The sequence below is a fragment of the Schistocerca nitens genome, chromosome 6 (assembly GCF_023898315.1).
Source record: "Schistocerca nitens isolate TAMUIC-IGC-003100 chromosome 6, iqSchNite1.1, whole genome shotgun sequence".
Classification (NCBI taxonomy): Eukaryota; Metazoa; Arthropoda; class Insecta; order Orthoptera; family Acrididae; genus Schistocerca; species Schistocerca nitens.
Genome location: NC_064619.1, coordinates 591,599,323 through 591,612,505, shown reverse-complemented (window position 1 = coordinate 591,612,505; position 13,183 = coordinate 591,599,323). Strand labels below are relative to the sequence as shown.

General features: G+C 44.4%; 1 protein-coding gene across 1 annotated transcript in view; it reads right to left on the bottom strand.

Moving 5' to 3' along the window:
• LOC126263511 (lachesin-like) overlaps positions 1-13,183 on the bottom strand; it is a 385,251-nt gene that overhangs the window by 262,507 nt on the left and 109,561 nt on the right. The window lies entirely within an intron of this gene.

Below are 13,183 nucleotides of genomic sequence, written 5' to 3'. Positions count from 1 at the left end.
ATCTATGAGAAAACGTCTACAATGCAATATTTTTTTCATACAGAAAGGGTGACCAATTTCATTTAGACGAACAACGTTAATGTAATCAGAGCTTTTGCAGACTGTACTATCGAACAAATTCAATTTTATAACTACTCTACTTATCACGATTCTTTTGTTATACAATGGTGTCCATCCTAAGAGTAGCCAGCCACATATTCTCTGATTATTTTTTGCGATGTGTAGCTACCATCAGCCCAAAAGAATACTGACAACACGTCTTTCATGCGGCGCACAGTGTCGGCGAAAACAGTCGGTTTGTGTCCTGTTACAAACAAAATAGTTTTTGAAGCGGAGTTACACGTACCCATTCGACACAGCGGTCCCAGATTAGTCGATACCGTGTTGGTTTTGTCGATAAGTATTAACAGGGACAGCAAAACACGAAGGATAACCAGTATCGCGACCGTGACAGCACCATGCTGGCCTGCGCTGATTGCTAGTACCATGCATCAGCGCTCAGCCGCTGCTCAAGTACTGATTCTTCTTCATTTTTTACTATCCTTGTTAATACATTTTGATAAAGTAAATAATTCAATAGACTAATTTGGAACCGCTCTGTTGAATGAGAACGGAGAATACTGGTTTAAAAACCATTCTGTTTTTTACAGAAAACAAACCGGCGTTTTCCGTTGACATTGTACGTCTCGTGAAAGGCGTGATGATCAGTATTCCTTTCCGCTGACTCAAGCTATAAATTTCAAAAACTAAGTAGCAAATATTTTCCGGAATACCAGAGAAAATGCGCCAAGAAGATTCTTGGGAGGAGCACCCAGTATATGGAAACAAATGATAGTATTTAGAAATTGAACAGAAAATAAATTGTCGATTTTCTGTGCTAATGAGGTACACGCAAGATATATTTTAAAAGTAATGCTCATTTTTTGTTTCCAGTGCTGCGCATCACTTCACAGATACATCTTGTGGAGCTACTGATCGCCGAGCGGTCTAAGGGGCTGCAGTCATGGACTGTGCGGCTGATCCCGGCGGAGGTTCGAATCCTCCCTCGGGCATGGGTTTGTGTGTTTGTCCTTAGGATAATTTAGGTTAAGTAGTGTGTAAGCTTACGGACTGATGACCTTAGCAGTTAAGTCTCATAAGATTTCACACACATTTGAACATTTTGAAGCTACTGATCAACAAAATTTACTTTCTTGCTTTTGTGCAAAACGCCATCTATGGTAGCAGTCATTGCTTCAAGACAAAGACTTACGATTAAGTTCTCACTGAGTTTGGTACGTTATTGAACTCTGTAAATTGTAACACTCTCTTCCACAGGTAGATTCAAATAAGTAAGTGAAATACATGGTATCAGGTCAGTGTGAAGCCTCCTGTGTTTCTCCCTCCTAAATCCTTGCATGTCATGACAAAGTCAGTTACTCTGAATTGTTACGAGTAATGGTTTCTTCAGTCCTACTACGAATCCGTAACTCAATCGCGCTTTTCACGCTGGTATGAACCTTACAGACAGACTGCAACTGGGATACGTACCGAGAATGTAAACCATTTCGTTTGCTCTTCATGCGAAACATTTGTACCTTTTGAGAACTAAGCAATGTTCTGCGACGCCAAGAGTATTCGTAAATGCGTGTGGTATGTATTCTATAAATATATCTCCCCATAGAGGAATTTTTAAATAGTTGTAAATTTTTTTAACGTGAACAGTGAATTGTTCAATATCTTCTTCACGACATAGTAAAAATTTTATGTAGGGAAGGACAAAAGGACGCGAAAAGGCGTAGGATGCCATATGACGTTTGATAACGTAGGCGTAGTTCACATTTTTTGTGTTTTATTTTTGTGACATTTGTTCTCGTAAAGGAATTCCGTGTTGGGCTTACATATTACGAGCTTTCTCTCTTTAGTAGTTAGGACAGGTTAATTTGAGGTCAGCGAGTAATTCAAATGGGTTTCGCGTCTTACTAGTGGGATACGACAGCTGTCAATTGTACAGGAGGAAATCACGTCTGCAGAGGCTCTGTTTGGTTCGTCGTAAAAGTATTACCGTATGTCTGAACCAGTTCGTTATGAGATATCATTGGTTCTGGAAGGACATGAAACGGTAGAGACGTAGCTGTAAGACCTGTGGTATTTATGGAATGAATGTATACAGGAGAAAAGTGAGTTTTGGCAGAGTCCTGAAGGAAGTGATTGTGATGTTCAAATGTGTGTGAAATTTTATGGGACTTAACTCAAAAAATGGTTCAAAAGGCTCTGAACACTATGGGACTTAACATCTATGGTCATCAGTCCCCTAGAACTTAGAACTACTTAAACCTAACTAACCTAAGGACATCCCACAACACCCAGTCATCACGAGGCAGAGAAAATCCCTGACCCCGCCGGGAATCGAACCCGGGAACCCGGGCGTGGAAAGCGAGAACGCTACCGCACGACCACGAGCTGCGGACGGGACTTAACTGCTAAGGTCATCAGTCCCTAAGCTTACACACTACTTAACCTAAATTATCCTAAGGACAAACACACACACCCATGCCCAAGGGGGGACTCGAACCTACGCCGGGACCAGCCGCACAGTCCACGACTGCAGCGCCTCAAACCGCTCAGCTAATCCCGCGCGGCGAAGTGATTGTGATGTGTAGTCTTACGCGTACCTGATGTGTGGAGAGAGTACATCAGCGAGGAACAGATGGAACCACACTGAGGGGAACGAAAGTACGAGGGCGTGCTCAGAAGTGATGTCTCCGAATTTTCAGTGTGAAAACACTTAAGCTTTTTAAATAAAACAATCGGTATTAACATTCTATATCTTTATTCTTCCTGTCGACATATTTATTTCTCAACATAGTCACCCTGGCGAGGAACACATTTCTCCCAAGGAGAGACCAGTTCATTGATACCGTCAATGTAGAACGTATGATTTCGTTGATAGAGCCACAACCCCACCTCTGCTTGCACCACTTCATCATTATGAAAGTGAAGCCCTTGAAGGTGTTCTTGAAGGCAGGTAGGAAGTCAAACGGGCCGACTTGGAGCAGGAAAGGCACCACAGGATATCTTAATTTCCACTGTCTATACTTTTACAAATATATTTACAAAACTTTGTCAGCGTGACCAGGAAGGATTCAGTATTCATACTCATAGCCGAGGAAGTTAAAAAAACATAACAAAATAATTTGTTACATGTGAAATTTCATCATTTTTTTCACTTTCTATTGGCTGCATTTGTTGCTATAGGTACACTTTTCTTCCTAAGTAAGAGAGAATCTTAGATGAATTTTGCACATAATACAAACGATACTTACAGGGGTATGAAACTCTCGAATTTCCAAAATTTATTAAAATCTTTGGTAAAAACTGAAATAAGTAACTGTAAAATTTGAGTTTTCCTAAACATGAAGTTTAAAATGTAACAGCTCATAAATTCAATGGATTCTGGGGTTTCATACAACCGTAAGTAAGAATCTTTCTCTAACTAATGACGAAAAGTGTACCTATAGCAAAAAAATGCAGCCAATAGTAAGTGAAAAATGATGCATTTTGACATATAAAAATTTTTTTTGTTATGTTTTATAACTTTCCCTGCTATGAGAGTGAATCCTGAATCCTTCCTGGTCATGCTGACAAAGTTTTACGAATTTCTTTGAAAACTAGAGACAGTGGGAATTAAAATGTCCTCTGGTGCCTCTATTGCCCCATGTCGGCCCGTTTGACGTCCTACCCCCCGATTCGGAAACGAATGAAAATCGGATGTGACCAAGTAGGGTCTGGACGGAGACGTCAGACTGTTGCATAAATCGTAGCGCTCGTGTGTGGTGTGGCATTGTCATGCTGAAGTAGATGGTACTTCATATGTGAACGAACTCTTTGGTGTTCTGAGGGTCTCGCAATACATTGCAGATTTTACTGTGGTGCCTTTAGGCATTAATTCCAAATTTATCACATCCTGAATATCCCAGAACACTGTGAGCATGAGTTTCTCTGCTGATGGCATGGTCTTGAACATTGTTGCCGTCGGTTATGCTTTGTGGCGGAACTCCACTGACGCTCTTGACAAAATGGTGAACCCAGCTCTCATTATCTGTCACAATGTTCTAAAGGAATCCATCATCCTCACGTTGCAAACACTAAAGAGTTGACAGATATCCAATCTCCTGTTTCATGTCAGAGTGATCATTCGACGCACCCACAGTGCACCCAGATTTCTGCACTTCAGCTCTGCAACGATGAACTGTAGACGGTCTTGTGATACGCCACACTTACCCGAGAACTCTGTCTGTGTTATCTGATGAATTTCTCTGATGCACGTTTTCCGTGATTAGAAACTCGTTTACAGCAAACTGTTTCACTGGCACCGACATAGTATCATAGCTTATCGATACTGTAGTACCCGATACCTTGAAGATTCCTGCAAATCCAGTAAGCGGCGCTCTGAACATCGACAATGAGGAACCTCTATGCCTCCGACCAATGAAGACCGCGAGGATGGTATTATAAGCGTTGGCCACCTAGGCACCAGTCTTCTCGTTAAAGATTACGAGTACATCCAGTCGCTTGTTGGTGCCGAAAAATTCAGCGTACGTAGACGCACACCCGTGTCGGGTCTCTGTTTATAGCTAGCCACGGCTGCCACAAATTGACTACAGTATAGCATTTCTCCATCCACAAGTTGAGTACAATATATTTATTTAAAGTGGACTTGCGTCAACTAAATATTTGCTTGGATGTCCAGATTGCTACGGCGATAGTGCTTTGACAGACTTCCACTCATTAGTAAAAAAAACTTTAGGCTCCTCGAACATAACGGTTACGACTTTGGCTCATAACAGTTACGTTACACAGCGCAACGTTACACAAAACAACCCGGAGTCCTCTAGCGGCAGAGGATTGCACGTTGCGTCACCGAAGCAGGAAAGTCGACTGAATAATATGCGTAACATGTAATACAACAACGGATATTGAGAACAGAATAAACAATTGGGAGTCATTACCTTGCAGCACGCCCTCCTACTCCGGACCTCAGTTATCCTGAGGAGATATCAATATAATATCGTAATGCCCTCAACAGATGAGGAGGAGGAATCAAAAGATTTGTTCAGGTATGCCACATCAATCTAAAGCCAGTCATTGGTGATTAGGCCGCAAAGACGTACCGAACAGCGTGGATTTTGATTGATGAAGTTCGCCCACAATGCCAGGCATTTTCTGGAAAATTAAGAACAGGTAGTTTAATTAGCCTGTCCAAGGAGATATGGTACCTCAGTGTTCCTCACACCAGCAAAGTAAGCATGCAAGTTGTGGACACGGCTGCTGTTACCCTGGAATTAGCGATAGTATACTCATTACGAAAATGTAAACAAGAGGACAATACACTATCAACTATAATGCTGAAATAAACACCCTAGTTAATGTTCAGAAAGGAGAAACTGCGATCTCTGTCGCATTCGGTCAGTGAAAGAATTCACTGGCGACAAATGAAAAATTGTACCAAGGCTGGGATTCTAACCTGGGTCTCTCGCTTTCGAGGCAGATGTGTTAACCGTCTATGCCTTTGAGCGCAGTCTATTAGCCGCACACTACCAGAAGATTAGCGTCCTCTAGCCGTATTACCTCTTGTCTGCTCGTCGCATCGCGTGAAGTTCCGCACGAGGTCGGGCAAACAGTGCTCTGCACTGAATGATAGTACACTACTGGCCATTAAAAAATGCTACACTACGAAGATGACGTGCTACAGACGCGAAATTTGACCGACGGGAAGAAGATGCTGTGATATGCAAATCAATAGCTTTCAGAGCATTCACACAATGTTGGTGCCGGTGGTGATACCTACAACGTGCTAACATTAGGAAAGTTTTTAACCGATTTTTCATACACAAACAGCAGCTGACCGGCGTTTCCTGGTGAAACATTGTTGTGATGCCTCGTGTAAGGAGGAGAAATGCGTACCATCATGTTTCCGACTTAGATAAAGGTCGGATTATAGCCTACCGCGATTCCGGTTTATCGTATCGCGACATTGCTACCCGCGTTGGTCGAGATCCAATGACTGTTAGCAGAATATGGAATCGGTGGGTTCAGGAGGGTAATACGGAACGCCGTGCTGGATCCCAACGGCCTCGTATCACTAGCAGTCCAGATGACAGGCATCTTATCGGCATGGCTGTAACGGATCGTGTTGTCACGTCTCGATCCCTGAGTCAACAGCTGGGGACGTTTGCAAGAAAACAAGCATCTGCACGAGCAGTTCGGCGGCGTTTGCAGCAGCATGGACTGTCAGCTCGGAGACCATGGCTGCGGTTACCCTTGACGCTGCATCACAGACAGGAGCGCATGCGATGGTGTACTCAACGACGAACCTGGGTGCACAAATGGCAAAACGTCATTTTTCGGATGAATCCAGGTTCTGTTTACAGCATCATGATGATCACATCCGTGTTTGGTGACATCGCGGTGAATGCACATTGGAAGCGCGTATTCGTCATCGCCATACTGGCGTATCACCCGGCGTGATGGTATGGGGTGCCATTAGCTACACGTCTCAGTCACCTCTTATTAGCTTTGACGGCTGTTTGAACAGTGGACGTTACATTTCAGATGTGTTACGACCTGTGGCTCTACTCTTCATTCGATCCCTGCGAAACCCTACATTTCAGCAGGATAATGTTTGACCGCATGTTGCAGACCCTGTACGGGCCTTTCTGGCTACAGAAAATGTTCGACTGCTGCCCCGACCAGCACATTCTCCAGATCTCTCACCAACTGAAAACGTCTTTTCAGTGGTGGCCGAGCAACTGGCTCGTCACAATATGTCAGTCTCTACTCTTGATGAACTGTGGTATCGTGTTGAAGTTGCATGGGCAGCTGTACCTGTACACGCCATCCAAGCTCTGTTTGACTCAATGCCCAGGCGTATCAAGGCCATTATTACGGCCAGAGGTGGTTCTTCTGGATAGTGATTTCTCAGGATTTATGCACTCAAATTGCCTGAAAATGTAATCGCGTCAGTTCTAGTATAATATATTTGTCCAATGAATACCTGTTTACCATCTGCATTTCATCTTGGTGTAGCAATTTTAGTCGCCAGTAGTGTATTAGCGTTCACGGTGCATATGTATCTATATGTGAGTGGCGTCTGTCCTTTCGGACTGTCCTAAAGAAAAGACACTACTTATATAGATATACCATAGTCAATGTTCATGGTAACTCGAATGAGGCATTGTGTGGAAAAGTCCCCAACCCGTCACAGAAACATCAACGGTCTAAACTACATGCTCCTCTCTCAGCGAGATAAATTCATTGGACGCTCGTTGAACACATTTGAAAACAGATAAAATCGCGATCCGTTGAACCATATTACAGCCTCCAGTCAGCTGGGGTTTCTATATTGTCTTACTGAAGTCGTGCCCCCTTATAAATTGCTGGGCGTAGTGGCTTTTTGCCAGGTGATCGATTCCAAATGCCTACTGAATGCTGTCCCCTTCGCAATGTTCGCTCGCAAATAAATTGAGATGTGTCTGCCCTCATTGACAGCTAAAATTTCTGTCGCTTCTTAAATCTATTGTCACTGAAAAGGCGTCTCATTGGTCTATGGGCTCTATCGGTTAAGATCTGTTTGCAAAGACTGTTCGTAGATTCACGAACAAACTGATCCACGTCCAAACACGATAATCCTCGTCGAACCGTCTGACTCAATGAAACCGACAGACTCCAGTTCAGTGCCATGACTGACAACAGTTTGGAAGGACACAAGGTAACACACTTCGGGGACTACATTATCGAAACCCAATAATTGTCGCCCGTTGCCAGTAGAGCTCCGAAATTTGGGTCAAAGACGCCTACAATCTTCTTATGTAACAGCAAAAAAGCGTCGCAAAGAAAAGTGTAGCCACGTGCGGAAAAAAGGGCCAGAGTTCAAAAGTTCATGTGAAATCCAAGGGGATAGATTATATCACATAGGCACCAAATTTCACTGCAATTCTGCCCAATGCCATGCGATGGTAAGGTCGTCGCACCCCCTCTTATCTTACTCGCAATTCTCCCCTTCTTTTGACGCCTCTGTGACGGAGCTAAGAACGACAACGCCCTACGTTGAAACAAAACGCTTTTTAATGGGATGCCGAGGATAAGACAAACTCGGCTCAGAATCGACGAAAAGGCCTCAGGGGGTGGTATAAATGGCTTCAATGGGACCACCCCTTCCTTCGGGCGTTGATTCCCGCACGTTACGCAGTCGAAAAGGACAGTTCGTAGTGTGATGACCAGCAGGATGACGTTCTTAACAACTTTCGACCCGTGACACTCGGACCATTCAACCCTTCTCCAAGGACAGCGTGGACTGCAACACTACAGAACGTGATCTGACCCTTCTCGAGTGCAGTGCGACCGCAATTTTTCATCTTGTATAATGGATGGAACCACTAGCAACGGTCCAAAACCATTCGACGAAATTTTAACGTGATCCGAACCATTAAAGGGTGCTTACACTTTTTCAGTCATCCCGTTTCACATTTACGCATGCGTGAATAAAACAGCGAAAGGTTCCTCCAAGACCACCCAGTTCGGCAACTCCCTCAGTGCCACCCACGCATCTTTGTCGGTCAATTGCTTCTAACGAGAGTCCTGGGAGCATGCAGGCAGGCAAACCCCTAACCCTTTCCCAATTCTGTATGCCCTCTAGCAAGGGATACAGTTGCACTGTAGCCTGCTGGAGTTGCGTGGAACCGCATTGTAAGGTAGCAGATTTTAGTACCTTACATGAGATTGATTCAGAAAGTTGCACCATTACGATATGTTTCTGTGCAGGTACATTTTTAAAGCGCTCATTAATGCACGTTTTGCTGCTTCGAATCACGATCACATTTCGTCAACTGCTTTTGAACCCTCCATTATGGTAGCACCCTTTACACCAGAGCAAACATTGAGGTCGCGCTACCCTCCAAACTCATGCGATCACATTCAGTGGGGTTGAAGGATCACGATGTCCTTAGAGAAGGGCTAAATTGCTTGGAGGGGAGAGGGGCAGGGAAGTTGGATGCTACCCGTGAATGTCGTCCTGTTGCTCACTGCACTGCGAACTGTCCATTTTGACGGCAAAAGGAGTGGGAATCAACAGCTGAAGGAAAGTGGTGATTTCACCTGAGGTCTTTTCCACTCGATTTTGAGTGGCGGTGTACATGAAATGTTTTCCTTGTCCACCCACAGGAAAAGCGCTTGGTTTTAGTGGCGGGAGTCGCGGTTCTGACCTCCACCGCAGAGACGTCGAAAGAAGGAGTGAAATGTGCCAACCTTTTCATATCAGAGTAGCACTTGCAACCAACGTCCTTAATTAATTGCTGGATATATCCCAATCTCTGTCTTTCTCTATAGCTTTTACCCTCTAGAGCTCCATCTGTTACTGTGGAACTTAGTCTCCCATGTCTTAACAGATGTCCACCTAATTTTCAACATTCTTCTGTTGCACATCTCAAATGCTTCGATTCTCTTCTCCTCAGGTTCTTCCACCGTCCATGTCTCACTTCCATACAATTCTGTGTTCCAAATGAACATTCTTGGAGATATCGTCCTCAGATTAAGACCTTCGCTTGGCCAGGGATACCTTTTTTGCCGGTGTCCGCCTTGCTCTGTCTGTCATACAACAGAATTCGTTGACTTTATCTACCCTGTGATCATCAATCGTAGTGTCTGTCGCTATCCATTTTCTGAACTCATTTCACACATCCTGTAATTCTTCTTCTCTTTCACTGAGGACAGCAGGGTTATCAGTGAATCTTAACAGTGTCACCATCTCACCTACAATTTTAATCCCAATCTTGAACCTTCTTTTTATTTACGTCAATGCTTCTCCGACGCGTAGATTGAACAGCAGGGGGAAAAGGCTGCATCCCTGTATTACGCCCTTTTTAATGTGTGCACTTCGTTCTTGGTCTTCCACACTTAGCATTCCTCCTGAGTTGCAGTACATATTGTATATTACCTGTCTTTCCCTATAGCTTACTCCTAACTTTCTTTGGATTTCGAACATTCTGCAGCACTTAAAATTGTCGAACGCTTTTTTCCAGGTCGACAAATCCTATGAACGTATCTTGATTTTTCTTCAGTCTTGCTTCCGTTATCAACCGCAACGTCAGAACTTCCTCTCTGTTGCGTTTACCTTCTGTAAAGTCAAACTGATCGTCATCTAATAGTTCCTCAATTTTCTCTTCCATTCTCTATGCAAAATGGATGCAGCTGACTATGCGATATTTCTCGCACTTTTCAGCTCTTGCTGTCTTGTGAATTGTGTGGAAGATGTTTTTCCGACAGTTTGATGTTGTATGGTCAGTCTCATATATTCTACATATCGACCTGTACATCATCAACTGACACTGAACTGTTCATGTGGAACATGTGAGCTCCGGCCCATTTTTCCCGCATATATCGATGATTTGCTGTTTGAATCGTCGCCAAGCCTTAGGGTGGCGCCACATAGCGCCACGTTATCCATCGTTATTGAGGTTGGTTGTACACACCGTTCAGCCAAATTTCAGACTTCTGTACCGTAATAGGAGAGAATAATGGTGTTCTAAACAGTTATCCTTTCGCGCCAAAGCGACCAGTCTGCTCTTGCAACGCTTTCCCTCCATTTTTTTCGGAGTGATACCCATTAACGTTCTGTTACATTAACTGATGTCGTAGGGAGATATAATAACGTGAAAAAACATTTGAAACTCTTTCGTTTCTCAACACTGGTAGCGGTTGGATATACGTTGTTATTTTGAAGGTCTCCAAGGTTTAACAAGATGACTGTACAATAACTACAAGACAGTCATGAAACAGACCTACAGCAGTGGGTAGATCTTCTCTCCAAGTTTGAAATTCACATTACAGAAGCTAAATAAGGGCACTGTTTTGGGGGCGGCACACGTCAGTACGTACGTGCAGTTCTCTGATATAGATTGTCTAGGATGACGTGACAGCCGCCCACTTCCCAAATACTTTCATTGGGTTGCCCACCTTCACGCGATAATAATTCGATGTGACAATATGGAGCAGAGGTTTAACACCGAAATTTGAAGACAGAACCACCTACAGGCCAACCTCCAGTTACGAGATTTCTGCAAGCCATTAGCAGGGTTCAGCCTATCAGGGGGTCACTGACACATAGACGTAGAGCTGCAAGTTCCCACTGCTCCTCTGGTAAGTTATTATGGAAAACATTCTCTGATCAGACAGAAAATTATGACCACCGACCTACCACTACCATCGATGTAAACCCTTCCAGGCGATGGCAGCGTCATCTGGCGAGGAATGAGTGCTAGTCAGACACATGCACAGTGCTTGTATTATCAGTGAGCACGCTGTCCGTGTGTAGAATGGGGAATGTGCGCGATCTGACTGAGTCTGACCGAGGGCAGATTGTGATGGCCCGGAGGCTCAGCACGAGCATTTTGGGAACTACACGACTTGTAAGATGTTCAAGGAGTGCTGTGGTAAGTGTCTTCATCACGTGTCGAAACCAATGTGAAACGACGTCCAGATGTCGAGCAGTTGGACGAGCAGCCCTTATTACAGATGTTGGACGTCATAGGCTGGGCACGTTGGTAAAACAGGACAGGCGGAAGACTGTGTCGGAACTAACATCAGACTTTAATACTAGGCAGAGTAAAAGTGCTTCTGAACACTAAGCCCACTGAACACTTCCAAAAGTGGGTCTCCACAGCCAACGACCCATGTACGTGTCAATGTTAACACAACCACATCGACAACTATGACTGAAATAGGCACGTGACCATGGGCACTGGACGTCGCTACAGTGGCAGAGAGTTGCATGGCGCGAATACGTCATCTTCCAGGAGAACAGCTCCTTGGCACTAGTGCTTTGGGACGGAGACAAGCTGGTGGCGGCTCGATTATGCTCTGGGGGGCATTCATGTGGACATCCACAGCTCAAGTGGAATTCTTACAAGGCACCATGACAGCCAAGGAATACCAAGTAAACCCCTTCGTGATAATGACATTTCCCAATGGCAACGGAGTGGCCGAGCGGTTCTTGGCGCTTCAGTCTGGAACCACGTGACCGCTACAGTCGCAGGTTCGAATCCTGCCTCGGGTGTGGATATTTATGATGTCCTTAGTTTAGTTAGGTTTAAGTAGTTCTTAGTTCTAGGGGACTGATGACCTGAGATGTTAAGTCCCATAGTGCTCAGAGCCATTTGAACCAACCCAAGGGCAGTGACATTTTTCAACAAGATAATGTGCCATGTCACAAGCCGAGGAGTTTGATGGAGTGGTTCGAGGAACACAGTGGTGAGTTGAAACTGATGTCCTGGCGCCCCATCTAGCCAGATCTGAACCCGTTTGAACGCATCTGGAATTTATAGGAATTGGGTGACTTGTGTGTGCAGATGTGGTGCCAACTCCCTCCAGCAACCTACCAACACCTTCCATGGCTATACATTTCGCTATTGTTATCTGAGCCAAATGTGGACATACAGCTATTAGATAGGTGGTCATAATGTTCTGGCTGACCAGTGTGCATCTCAGTGGTAGTAAAAGGGTTAAGAAGATTCCTAACGTACTTTCTGATGAGGTTATGTATCTCATTGACAGTGTTATAAGAGGATATTTTAGTAAGGGTACTAGCCATTTCCACAGACTTTTTGCCTGTGTACATGTTTATCACATATAATGCATACAATGTTTGGTCCACCTGCTTCTCCCCACTGTCTGCTGATCACTTCCTTGTCTCTCTAGCTGTCCATCTCCCTCTCCGACCTGTCATCCAATCTCCTCTTCTCTCACCTCTTTCTGTCCATCTCCTCTTCCCCCTCTCTCTCTTTCCATCTCCTCCTTCCCTTCCCTTTCTGTACATCCCTTCCTGCCCCCTCTCTCCCAGCTCGACTCCTCCTGCCCTTCACTCTCAGTCTATCACCTCCTCATCTCCTCTCTCTCCATGTCTTTCTCTATCCATCTCAACATTCCCTCTCACAACCCATCCACTCATGTAACCAGAGCAAAATAAATAAGTAAAGCATGCATGTACTAGTCCCACATTACAGATCTCATATTGCACAGCCTGTAAGTCAGGGGCTAGGAAACCCTTTATTTCCTATGATATGTAGACTGCCAGTTAAATCAGTGAGTTAAGCGGGCCAAAAGTACTTCAACGCAACACATTTGTTATGCTGGGCAGCCTACACTTTGA